The sequence below is a fragment of the Arachis ipaensis genome, chromosome B06 (genome assembly GCF_000816755.2).
Source record: "Arachis ipaensis cultivar K30076 chromosome B06, Araip1.1, whole genome shotgun sequence".
Lineage (NCBI taxonomy): Eukaryota > Viridiplantae > Streptophyta > Magnoliopsida > Fabales > Fabaceae > Arachis > Arachis ipaensis.
In genome coordinates, this window is record NC_029790.2 from 126,106,992 (window position 1) to 126,108,655 (window position 1,664).

Consider the following 1,664-nt stretch of genomic DNA (forward strand, 5'->3'; position numbering starts at 1 on the left):
CTCTAATTTCACAATCATATCAACAAAATTGAAAAAAAAAAGTTTTGTTGCAATTTAGCAAAAACATTAAACCAACGAAATTCGATTTTACGGGTAAAATTATCAACAATGACAACATTGATTTTATCAAATTTTAATAAAAAAAATCAATAAAAATTAAAATGAATTGCGCGAGCCGTCACTTTTATTGTCCATTTTTAACATGTTTCTTATAGTCTCAATGTAAAAATCAACATTTGTTCTTTTTTTTTTTTGGCATTTTCTGTTCAATTTTTTTATAGACAAAAAATATCTTAACTTTTTCTGAAATAATTAGATAAGCCCAGATTTTCTGTTTGGGTCTCTTTTATTTTTTAATTTGAGGCCCAATAATCCTTCATCAAACAAAAAATAAAAAAAATGGAGGGCAAAATAAAGGCAACAAAAAGAAATACAAGGCTTGGCCCAAATTTGAAAAAAAAAGAACTAAGGCAATGGAGATAAAGCAACCGGTAAGTTTGGGACAACTTAAGACCTGTAAGTTATTCTATAAGATTGTAACAAAGATCAAATTCATGAGAAAGAGATTTCTGGGCTTGTTAAAACAAATAATCTTTTCGAATTCAATTTAGAAAAGATGGTTAACGATGCCAAGAGTCTAGAAATGATGCTTGGTGGTTAAAGACCATATTTCATGAAAACTATGTTAGTATATTTTGATGTAGAAGCTGAAAAAAAAAAAAAGGTTACAAACAAAACTTTCTATGGTGTATGTTGTAAACTTGATCATAATATTAAGGATTATTTTTAGTTGAAAAAGAAAGCTTCTAAAATCTCAATAATTCAAAAATGTTAACCTCAAAGAACCCAAAAAAATATAGGTACCTAAGACATAGGGGAATTGTCACCAATAACAGCAAGCATCAACAATTTAGAGAGTATGGACAATATGATGAAAAAGCTTGATGAAACCACTATGAGTAGTTGCTGTTTCATCAATAACCCACTATTAGTCATAGCAATTATATACATCATATTAAAAAGCATCCGAGATCCTTAAGAGAATTCGTATTATATTTGGCTAATAAAGTTTTCTAAACCAACCCTCAAACAAATTGAATGTAGATGAATTTCACAACAAAGCTTTCTAAATTTTTTATATTGTGTGAAAATTAGCTGTATATTTTATGAATATTATCTCCTTTTATATGTATGAAAATTTTCACGTATTTCATTCACGTTATTAAAATAGCAGTGTAGCATGTACGAATTGATAAACTGTTTAAATTTTATTTGGTAGTATATGTCGCAATTTCTAAAATTTTAGTTAGATAGTGAAATGACGAAAACGGTAAAGAACATGACCAAACTAAAGATTATCAAGTACGAGATTTTAAATCGTTTTGTTAAGTTGGAATTACTTTCACAAAAAGAAATTATTAACAGAATCATAATATCATAATCATAAAGTAAAACTAAATAACTAATACCAATCTACAAACATATTTTTTCTTAATTTTTAATGAATAACTAAAAAAATATGCATTTTAGAATAAGCTATAACACCTAATATAATTTTATAATTTGGAGGAAAAGACATTTTTGTATTTTATTTTAATAATTTCATATCATTTAATTACTTGTGTGTATCTTTTATCAAGATTTTTTATTTAAATGAATATAAA